This window comes from Lagenorhynchus albirostris, chromosome 5, assembly GCF_949774975.1.
Source record: "Lagenorhynchus albirostris chromosome 5, mLagAlb1.1, whole genome shotgun sequence".
In the NCBI taxonomy this organism is placed as follows: Eukaryota; Metazoa; Chordata; class Mammalia; order Artiodactyla; family Delphinidae; genus Lagenorhynchus; species Lagenorhynchus albirostris.
The window spans coordinates 94,678,982-94,691,259 of record NC_083099.1 but is presented as its reverse complement, the minus strand read 5'-3'; positions in this window follow the sequence as shown (position 1 = coordinate 94,691,259).

Here is a 12,278-nt window from a genome sequence, read left to right as displayed (position 1 = left end):
CTTTGAGTTGACTAAACTTTTTTTTTTTCTGTTTCATCTAGCATGTTATTGAAACTAGTGAATTTTTCAGTTCAGTTATCGTATTCTTCAGCTCTATGACTTCTATTTGGTACTTTCTTATATTTTCCATCTCCTGTGAAGTTCTCACAGTGTTCATTCATTCTTCTCCCCAGTTTCATGAGCATTTTTATGACAATTACTTTGACTTCTTTATTAGGCAAATTATTTGTCTGTTTTATTACTTTTTTTTTCCTGAGGTTTTATCTTGCTCTTTCATTTGGAATGTACTCCTCTGTTTCTTAATTTTGCATGGCTGTATGTGTTGGTTTTATAAAGTAGATGAAGCAACCATGTCTCCCCGTCTTGAAGGAGTATCCTCATGCAAGAGATGAACACAGTCATTCACAACTGCCTCAGCTCTCAATTGTCTCTCAAACCTTTCTGCTTGTCAAGCAGACTATTATATTTGTAATAGTTCACAGTATTTGCGGGTGTTCCAAGGCTTATAACTGTCCCAAAGGGGAGGATATCAGCACTTATATTCAAGTTGACTGGAAGTCATACTCTCAGGAATCAAGTTTTTAAAAGTATGCAAATATATACAGTTCTGCGGGACTACAAGCATAGCTCCTCTGGCTACCAGAACCAGGTGATCTAGAGGTGTCTCTTGAGCAGCAGTCACAAAAACTGGGGATCAGATGTGTATATAAGCTCCTTCCTGGGTGATACAAGCAAGCTGAGCAAAGCAGAAGGAGAGAACCAAGATGTTGTCCACAGCCTATGTTCCTTGAGAGCAGCTCCATACCACTAGATGTGTGCCAAACCTGAAGCCTGCCCCTCGGGCTGAAGCTCCAGGACAAGCGAAGAGGCCTCCCTCACAGAAAAACCAGTAGGTGTGGCTCAGTCGGCTGTCCATGCTGTGCCCTGGGGGTTGTAGTCTGCCAAGAACTGTCTCTCCAATGCAAGCCCTAGCCACCAGGTAATCAAGGGCTCCGTCCTGGGCAGCAGCTGCAAAAACGGAGGCACCAGATATAAAAACCAGAGCACCAGACATGTATAAAGCCTCTCTCCAGGAGACATTGGTACTCTGGAGTGTGGCAGAGGGTGAAAGCAAAGAAAGTTCCTGCCTCGAGATCTCTGGAAAGGATTACAATCAGTCCCTAGATGTGTCATTAGAAGGCTGCCCCTTAAGCTACAGTCATAAAGATTAGCTAATGGGCCTCCTTTACAGAAAGACCAAGCTGCTGGGTCTGCTGCCTCTTGGGGGTGGTAGCTGTTAAAGAACACCTTTTCTGTTGGTTACAGTCCTGAGCGACCCATGAGCATAAGCCCCACTAGCCACCAGAGCCAGGCATTGTAGAGGTGTCTCCTGGCAGCACTTGCAAAAATCAGGACACCAGACAAGGGTACGTTCGAGCTCCCTTCTGAGTGACACCGATTATTACAGTCCCATGTGACCAGGAACACAGGCTTCCCTGGCCTCCAGATGCAGATGAACAAGAGGCATCCCCTGCACAGCAGCCACAAAAACTGGAGTACCAGGTACATGTAAAAGCTTCCTTCTGGGAGATACTGGTGCTCTGGAGCACAGCAAAGGGAGAGTACACACAGGGCATCTGCCAGTCTGTCCCTGAGAGTGTTCCAGGAGGCTCCTAGATGTGTGTGTTAGACTAGATGCCTGCCTCTCAGCCACACACATTAATATAAGCAGGTGAGCTTCCTTCACTTTAAATGTTGGTTTGATTGGCTGCCTCTGAGCTGGACCCAGGGGCTGGTGAATCTGAGCACCTGAGCCCTTAAGAGTGGTTTATTAGATCGCTATAGTCTTGTGGGTCTTGGGAAACAAGCCCCACTGGTTTTCAAAGTTAGTTTTCAAGGCTCGCATCTCAAGTATATGTCTTAAAACTTGGGATGCTCAATGTGGGATGAGAACATTTCATTCCTCTGGGAGCAGCTCTGGGTTTTGAGTTTCCTCGTGGTTGTGGGTCACTATGCCAGGAGTAAGGTTCACGGCAATAATGTGGCCCAGCCTCTCCCACTGGCTTATTTTTCTTACTCATTTCCTGACCTGTAGCTATCACTGTCAACCTTTATGTTTTTAAAGAGGAAATTGTTCCATATGTAGCTGTAGACTCAGTATGTCTATGGAAAGAGGTAAGTTCAGGATCTTCCTGCATTGCCTTCTTGAACTGACGCTCTCCCTACCACATTTGATAAAGCTTAGATCCCAAGAGAATAATTGAAAATGGTTTTGGGGATGCCGGTGATGATGCACATATTCACATTAGAATTTCTGTTAAAAAAAATCCATGCTGTTTGGAAAGGTTCTTATGTTTAACATGTGTACATCCTTAGTTACAACACATATCTTGAGCTGTTGCTTTGTCACAGGTCTTGACAGAAGTTTGTAAGATTAGATAAGAGAATATATGGGTACTAGGACTATTCAAAGACAAACAAAGAAGCAAAATAAACATTTGCTAACTGTTTATTGTTGTTTCTCACTCGAAGGTATAGGAAAAGTTATAGGAATATTCGACATATTGTTAAACAAGTTGCAGAGCAGTGTAGGTGTTGTAAAACTTGGGTGGTGAGTTAGATGAGGTGTGAGTTACTGGTAATGGGCAATTACTAGTCATTAAACAGAAAATGAAATATTGGTCTTTCCCTACAAATAGTTTGAGAGGCACTGTCTTTGTAATTGTGGTTTGATTTAGGAATGTCACATGCTAGTCTAAATATTTTAAGTCTATTTCTAAATAGAATATTAATAGAAAGAGTAAACAATGAGATGTGAGATTTTGGTGGGGGGAGGTAAGACAAATCTAAGTATGACGTCTAAAATACAGATAGAAATGGTTTGCCTTAATAGGCATTTCTGAAGAGTTGTTAAAATTTTAATGTGGTATAAATAATATAACAAATATTATTAAATATTTGTTGAATATCTTTATAGCTCATTCAAAACACAGTACAGTTTTTTCTTTTTTGGTTTATGTGGAACTTATTAAAGATGAAGAGTAGATGGGGCAAAAATACCATTTTTTACGGATGACCTGAAGCTAAGTATATTTATTTATTTTCTATAATCCTTATCTCAACTGATCACTGTGCCAAAATCTTTCATATCATTCTACTTCAAACATCTAAAGGGACAGGTCTTCAGTTTATGGAAAAGATACACTCATTGCAGAGATATGATAATGGCATCTATATGTTTGTTACTTTAATAATAACAAATAACTTTTACCTATATTATTCCATATGATTCTTACAAAAATTCTGCAACAGAGGGAAGTATTTGTTTCCATTTTTATGGAGAAAGAAATCAGCACTAAATGACTGGTGAGACTAAGGCAGAAAAGGAAATGGTTGAACAAAACAATCAGCCAACAAGTTGACATATACACATCACCACATCAAGCAACAGCAGAATACATATGCTTGTCAAGCCCTCATGGAACAGTCTACAAAACTGAGAATATCCTGGGGCATAAAATAAACCTCAAGAAATTTAAAAGAATTGAAATCAGTCAGAGTATATTCTATGATAATTGAATAGCTTAACATATGAATTAGCATTTCTGTTTCAATAACAGAAAGGCTGCAAAATATGCAAATGCTTGGAAATTAAACAAATACACTTTTAAATAATCTATAGGTCAAAGGAGAGGTCTCATATAATTTAAAATAAATTATGAAATATATGGAACTGAATGGAATGAAAATACAACATACCAAAATATATGAGATCCAGCCAGAGTAGCACAGAGAAGAAAATATACAATACTAACCTTTTGCCCTTAAAAAGAGAAAATGTCTCATTTCAATAATCTGAGTTACTACCTCAAGAAACTAGAAGGGAAAATAAACTTAAACCAAATAGAAAAAAATAAAATTATATAAGGGAAGAAATCAATTTCATTATATATCATTCCATTTATATAATGTTCTTGAAATTTCAATAAAAAAGCAAGAAAGACAGAGATAAGAGACAAACCACCAATAGTAGGAATGAAAACAGAGGCTAATGCCATAGATTTTGAAGCCAATAAAAATTATAAGGTAATATAAAACAACTTTATGTTCATAAATATGACAACTTAAAAGAAAAGAACTAAGTACTCAAAACCCACAAACTATCAAAACTCATCCAAGATGAAACAGACAACCTGAATAGTTCTATAATCAATAAAGACATTTGATCTGTAATTACAACTCCTGAAAAACAAATATCCAAGCTCACATGATTTCACTGAATAATTCTGCCCAGTATTTAAAGAAAAATTTAAACCAGTCTTATGTAATCTCTTCCAAAAAGTACGAGAGGGAATACTTCTCAACCCATTTTATGACACTCATTTGATACCAAAACCAGGCAAAGACAGTAACAAAAAAAGAAAAACTATTATCTCATGAACTAAGACCAAAAAAATCATCAATGAAATATAGCTAATCAAATCCAGGAAAGAATAAAAAGAATTACACAACATGACTAAGTGGGATTTATTCTACATATGCAAGAATGGTTTGGCATATGAAAAATCAATTAATGTAACCTAAGATAACAAGCTAAAAAGAAGTCATTTTCCTATGAATTGATGCATAAAAAACATTTGACAAAATTCAACACACATTCAATATAGAAAATCTCAATAAACTAGGAATAGAGGAAAGCTTCATTAATTTGATAAAAAGAATTTACAAAAATCCTACAACTAATATCATATGTTAATGGTGAAAGACTAAATGCTTTCCATCTAAAACTGAAATCTAAATGTCCATTCTCATCTTTGTTATTCGACAGAGTACTGGAAGTTCTAGCCAAATAAAGCAACAAACAAAGAAATAAATAAGTAAAATGAATATAGATTGTAAAAAATAAATTCTACTTACAGATGGCATGATTGTTTATGTAAAAAATCCCAAAATATCTACAGAATCATTCCTAGAAATAATAACTGAAGTCATCAGAGTGGCCTGACCCAAGTTCAGTGTGAGGCTGAGTGAAAAGCGTAATCTCAAAATGTTATATTCTGTACGATTCTATTTATATAACGTTCTTGAAATGACAAAATTATAGACGTGGAGAAGAGATAGTAGTTGTCAGACCTCTATAGGGTGGAGAGGAGGAAGGTGGCAGTGGCTATAAAAGTGTAGCAAGAAAGATCCTTATAATAGAACTTTTCTGAATCTTGTCTGTGGTGGTGACCGCACAAGTCTACAAATGTGATAAAATTATGCAGAAGTAAATACACACGCATAGGCAGACACACGTATACACACACATGAGTAAATGTAAAACAAGTGTAATCTTAGTAAGACTAAGATTGGACTACATCAATGTCAATTCCCTGGCAAGATGTTACAATTGGGGGATAGTTATATCTGCTTACTTTGTATTACTTCTTACAAGTGCATGTCAATCTAAAATTACATGAAAATTAAAAGTCAAAATATAAAGGAAAAGGTTTTGTCAACTTTTGCAGAGTTGCTGATGGATGGAGGAAGAAATGAAACCTGTGTTTAATCACTTCTACGCTGACTCTTGTCCCTTCGCAATGGAGAGCGCTCACGACAGGGGGTGATATAAAATTTGAAAAAATTGTCCTTATTACTAGTTATTTGCCTGAACCAATGTTATTTTTATGAATTCTTAAGTAACTGAAAAGACATAAATAATATTATAAAACTGCAATAGTTAAGGAAGCAAAATCATAGTGGAGCTATAGAAGAAAGCTCAACCAGTAAGTATTCTTTCTTATGCATAAAATCTTAGAATGTGGAAGTGTAACACTGAATGCCATGTGCACAGTTACTGTACTGCTGATGCACTTGTATTTTCTTTCTTTTCTGGATGCCAGAACTATGGATGTTTTTAATTATTAAGAACTATCTTTAATTTGAAAACAGGAAGAGAGAAAATTATCTATGGTATCTGTGTATATTCATTGTCTATTGCTTCTATAACTAATTACCATAAACTTAGTAGCTTCAACAATACAAATATATTATCCTATACCTACGGTGATCAGAAATGTATCCTACTTGCTGTAAGTCAAGATACTGGCTGGGCTGTGTTGCTTCTAGATGCTCTAGGGAGGATTCCATTCCTCGGCTTTTCTAGCTCCTAGAGATTGTCTGCATTTCTGGGCTCATGGCCCCTTCCAGAAACGGCATCACTCCGATTTCTGCTTCTGTCGTCACACCTCCTTCTTTGACTTTAACCCTCCTGCCTCTCTTTTATGAGGATCCTTGTGATTACATTGGGCCCATCTGTATTATTCAAGGTAGTCTTCCCATCTCAAGATTCACAAATTAATCACACCTGTAAAGTCTCTTTTGCCACTTAAAGTAACATATTCACAGGTTTCTGGACATCTTTGAGGGGGCACTGTCCTGTCTACCACGTGGGTAAATAGATAATAAAATCTCACATTTCAAAATATAAATTCAAGGCTGGGTCTCCACTGAGTCAACTCTATGCAATATTTCATGACTTAAAAGTACATCTCTACTATATATAAAATAGATAAACAACGAGGTCCTACTGTATAGCACAGGGAACTATATTCAATACCCTGTAAAAAAAAACATAATGGAAAAGAATATGAGAAAGAATATATATATATACATATATACATATATATATATATATATATAACTGAATCACTTTGCTATACACCAGAAACTATCACAACATTGTAAATCAACTATACTTCAATTTTTAAAAGTTGGTCTTCTTTTTTGACTCAGCCAGGATTTGGCATTATATCTCATTCCATGTAGTAATCAACATTATACAGCATATGAATCTGAAACGACAGGCAATTCTTTCTTTAAGTTAAAAAATTTTGTTATTATTGAATTGTAATCCTTATAAGTGGATATATTGAAAAAACTCTGAATATGTTGGATAATCAGCAGGAATTTCATTATGTGAAACATTTGAAATTATGTGAAACATTTTTTATTAATTTTTATATATTAGAAAATAAAGTGCAAGACTGCATAATCTAGCATAAATAAACATATATGGACTAATATCCTTGCATAATAGTTTATACAGGAAAATTTCTCATTTTGAATGCAACACTGCATAACATGTTTAATAATTGAATAATAAAATATTTTTAACCAGAATGATGAATGTTGTATCTGCAGTCATTAAAATTCCAACTTTTATGAATGATTCATAATTCTAAGGGTAATTACTGAACTTCACCCTTTTCCTGCTTCAGATAAAAAGAAACCTTGGATCTTCTTCAATGACAAACTATTCTACCATATTCTTATGCATCAAATTTCTAAAAACAACTATGATTGTTAACTCTCTTCTGATTATGTGGCTAAAATTAATGATTTATAAAATATTGGTTTTTCATCTTCATTTCATTAATAATGTGGGCCAAAAAAGCAAAAAAAAAAAAATGTCTCTGATGTGCCAACTGTAGTGGTTTATATGGTATCTGCATAACAAAAAGCCTGTTATATATGAGAAGTGTATCTACTTCTAAGGATTAGGCACTGCAAGCCATTGCCATTTCACTCTAGCTCTTTAACCCCTTTTCTAAAGTATTGCAATATATCTGGTTAATGAGGCTCATACTGTTAGGAGCTTCTGTTTGTGATTCTATTTGAAGTCAGAGGATTTCCCTGAGGAAACTGGGTTTTGATCCACGTGTCCAAAAAAAAAAGCATTTTGATAGTTTGATCATGTACTGAATATATTTATTAGAATTAAAGGTAGTAAGAAATTTGTTCCTTTTTTAGTGTTTTGAGGCGCACAAAATCAAATTCATTTACAATTTTACTTAAGATGATAGGCATTTGCGTAGGAAAGTATTAAATGTAAATAAGGAACTTAAAATGATTCACAGCATTTTGATCTAATGACAATTGAAGAAACACTCAAATTATTCCTTTTGGCCTACTGGATGATTTTTTAAAATAAAAGTGATACTTTTTTTGGAGGAGGGGATGTCACCATTTTATAATTTTGTATACTTACTACATTGGTAACTTCTGTTTCAGAGTAATGATGACATCATCAAATAAATCTAATAGAAGAGGGAAGAATTTTTCTTGTAGTCTTTCTACGAAAGACTGAAATGAACTTTCTAACAGCAGATGTTGCCTTTCCTTCATTCCCTTCCTTTCTTCCTTCCTTCCTTTGATCCTTTCTCCTTCCTTTTCTCCCCTCCTCCACCTCCTACACTTCTCCTCTTCCCCTTTGTCTTCTTTTTTATAGAGTCTTTCCCTTTCTCCTTAGTATTATCAATATCTTTACTCCTAAAGACTGGTCTATGTATGGTTGATAGGCCTTAATTGTAAACACTGCAATTATTCTGGTGATTCAAATAAACATAGGTAGGAGGATGAGAAAATGTGCTGTGTGGATTATCTAAAACTGTGATCAGATATACAATCCTATCTACCACATTTTTCAGGCATATAGAATAAAAACTTCTATTAGTTTTGTTTGTAAAAGTTAAGCAAAAGAAGAATCATTTCACAACTCTTAACTAGAAAAGATTTTCAGATAGAAGACCAAATTTGAGGAAACCAAAATGCATCTAAAAGATTTGCTTATAATCCTATTAGACATTATAAACCTATTAGGGATCAAACCAGTTTTCTCTTTAGAAAACTAAATAGCACACTTACGCATTTAAGATAAAAAAAAAAAATGGGGTTGATCCATCCATTATTTATCATTGGATTTACATAGGTAATTTGAAGCTCCACACTTCACAAAAGCACTTTTTAAAATGCTACTTCAAATAGAGTTTCCTTAAATCTATAAATATTGTGTTTGATATGAATACATGGCATCAATATAAATGTATAAAGGTCACTCTCTTGGGCAGATGATAAAGAGATGATAGATAGATAGATCCACAAACATACATATATGTATATATCTATGTATATATCTAATATCTTTATATATTAAGATAGTAACTTTGTCTTTAGGGTATTCATAAAAGAATAATAGGATTAATTCTCCTTTAAAAAGGGGAAGATAAATGTCCTTCCTCTACATAAATTCATGTTTAATGTAAGTAAAAACTCTTTTTTATTTCCCCAGTCTATCTTAGATATTTTTTTCCACAGACACACCTATATTCAGCTCAAAGAAAAGATTTATCAATTAAGGTTACAGCTTATTCTTAATTACTTTCATATCATTTCCAGGAGTGGATATCTAAAAGTGAAAATTCACTCATCTAAAACCTTAGAAAGAAAAAAAAAAAAAAAAAAGAGTAGGGGGAGAAGAAGGAAGAAAGAGAAAAAGGATGAAAGGAAAAAGAATTTGCATAGTAAGCCATCCTCCTTGCCTTATGAAATAGAACAAATCATTTTTTGTATTCTTTCCACAACTTCAGTTCCTATCACTTTAACTAAAATGTAAATGACCCTCTTTCTGGAGGACAGAACACAAGGTAAATGTGATAGTTATCACTGTCATTTTGAAGACATATTACATGGAAGTCAATCTATTCTAAAATAATTTCCTGATCTAGTTTCCAAGATGTCAGAACTCTCAGAGTGTTTTCAACAATTAAAGGTAATTTTAAAATCAGACAAAAATGTCAGTAGCATGTTATGTTTTGCTCATTTTGAGATAAAGGCTTGTACAGAATGACAACACCGTGTTGCCTTATGGTGAGGTGGGGAGGAAGCTGTGTGATAGAAAACAGGAGTACTTCAAAAAAAAATTAACCTGTCTATTATACAACAGTTACTAAGGCCTGACTGACATGAGTTTATATATTTATTTTTAATCTCCCTGTGAAATAGAGTGAACTAGGTATATTTCTTACATTTTTAGATTGGAAAGGTAATGGGAACACACATCTCCTTACTACTAGTCCAAAGCTATTTTTGAGAAGTCTATAGAGCATATAGACTATTCTTGGCATAAGACTTGTGTTCCATACTTCATGGTGCTGAGGACACATTTAGAGTATCAGCCACCTGGCGGATTGCTGAAAGTGGATTCCCTGCACCTACCCTGCTACACATGTTTCCCTACGATAGTAGATCATTGAAAGAACAACTCTTTATGATTGCTTTAAAAAAAAATCACTACAAAGCTTAGGTTCCTTAAAATTCTTAAATGATCTATTAGGAGAGACTGGGTGAAAGAATGGTGAATATAGAAGATGCAACTGCTTCTCTAAGAGGCTGGTAGCCTTATTTTGAAGATAGTTACTAAAAGGAATTTTAAGATTATTTGAGCAATAACTTTACTATTAAAGTAAAAGCATAGGCTCTGAAAGTCAAAGCATAGGCTCTGAAATTGTCAAAAAACAATTTTGTGGGTTCTCTTCTGTCAATTTATAAATAGGCCACTTTCCTTTTTATTTATACTCCATATAAATAAAAGTGTTTGATAAAGCAAACACCTCTAAGCATTCTGGGAAAGTTTCCCTAATGGCACTCCTAAGAACCCAAAGGATTACTGACATCTCTGATGAAAAGTACATTGTAAGTCTAGGGAACTAGGAAAAAAAAAAAACCAAAAAAGTAAACATTTCTTTGATTACACCGAGAATATGCAAATGAATTATCATTTTAGGGAAAGAGATTATTAGTATAAAAGCATGTGGTCAATTATATATGATAGATGAGTATAATTATACCCAAATATTGTGAATATTGTACTGCATTTGATATGTTGATCACAATTCATCATAAGCATTTTATCATTTCCCTTCATTTCTGAAAGATTACATACTTTAATAATTTTGTTCTAACTCTCCAAACACTGTAATTTAAGCTTTAATAATATTTTCCTGAAACATAATTTCATAAAACAGTAGATAGTGAATATCAAAATGACCTCTTACGAGCAAAAAGATACAGCCTGTGGTTATTGGATAAGAAGAAGAAATTTTAAGTGAAATGTTGCATAGCAAGTACATAATACTGTGAGCCATAAGAGCCATGTGGAAAGAATATTTTGCTATTCAATCATCAGAAGACCTTATCAGAGTAACTTGTTAGTGAATGAAACAGTCAATTTAGGCTTACAGCTGTAAACTCTCATTTATCTACCATGTTCTGTGTTTGCTCTGTGAACATCTGGAACAAAAATGAGAAAGCATTTTCAAATAAAACAATAAACATTTGAGCAGAAATCAGAGAGCTTTTGAATAAAAACAAAATATTTCCTTGGAAATGTAGTTTCAAGAAATCCTAATGTATTCAGACACTGATGTTAACATGTCTCTTTAGATTTAGATGGCATTTAACATAAATATTAATGACAATTTCATTAAAATCTGATTTCCTACACAAGTGGATTATTTTTTTTATTCATTTCTGCAATTCAAAACTGCTGTTTCCTGTTGCAAGCATCACTCAGAATTGTAATGTGTTCCATATAGTTTATTGCATGCATGGAAAAACAAACATTTACAGGGAGATATTTACAAGCAGGGAGAATAGAGCAGACCCACATTTGATATCATGAGTATCAATATGTTCAGGCAATTCTGTAAGATACTGTCCTGACTAAAAGTGTCAGAAAGGTAGGAGGTCAGATAATTTCTCAGGTAAACATGCACAGATCACATCTTTAGGAAAATAATGCTCCTGATTTCCTGCTCCATTGTACTAATTAATCCACACTAATATTAAATAGCCCAAAGAAATTTTCTCACCACGTAAAAATTTAGTAATATAGGAGGGGATCTCCTGATTGCCTCAATTTTAGTGACTGTTCTTCAGTCAGTATAATATTCTTACGGTAAGTGATCCCTTTGCAGAAAACATATAAATACGACAGTTCCCAGCATTATGATGGCATAGCACCTATAAATACAAGGGGAAGAGAAATACATCCTTGTAAATTGAGAGTTTATAGTTCTTTTGTGCATATCTTCCAGCTGAAGATTAATATCTATAATTCTTCTTTGACAGAATAAATTGGAAACCCATGGTTCCTATCAGGTATTATAGAAAGTTCCAGATATCTTAATCCATATGATACACTGTTGATGAGCCATCTGACCTAATTTTTATACTGTGGGGAAACTTCCAAACTATTATTGGTAAATGTAAGTAATACTAGCAAGATAATAAACCTTACCCAGTAATCTCACTGAGTGGTTACTGCCATTCAGATATATAATATTCTTATATTTACTTATCCACAGTTATAAACAGCAATTGAAATTGAAATTTGTCTTCAGGATAAAAAAAGAAAATAATGAAGTCTGAAAATATGGCTACTAGTAGATTTTCTTTTCCTGTTTTAGAGGTCACAT